Raw genomic sequence first — 370 nt, forward strand, 5'->3', positions numbered from 1 at the left:
GATTTGGCCCACATTCCCTACCTCAGGGACTATACAATCCAGACAGCCTGGAGTATTGTATCTCATGTTAAAAATGAGGCTAAGTTAACAAACCAGAAAAGAGCAACCCTTGGCGCTCTCTCCTTCTGTGTAAGCAGGTAAATATCCCTAGAGAACATTCCCACATAGCCCGCTGTCCCCATGAATCCTTAGGACAGCTGGTCTTAGCTTTTCATCACAAATCTAGGTTCTGGCTGTTTCACACCACCAGCCCTGTCCTGTCCCATGAGATGCAGGATTCCTAAGGAATTCACATCTTCAGGCATAAAACCAGAGCTTTCCTAGGGGTCTGTAGCTGATGATGGGAACAGAGCAGCCTCAAAATCTCCCA

This window comes from Caretta caretta, chromosome 25, assembly GCF_965140235.1.
Source record: "Caretta caretta isolate rCarCar2 chromosome 25, rCarCar1.hap1, whole genome shotgun sequence".
In the NCBI taxonomy this organism is placed as follows: Eukaryota; Metazoa; Chordata; order Testudines; family Cheloniidae; genus Caretta; species Caretta caretta.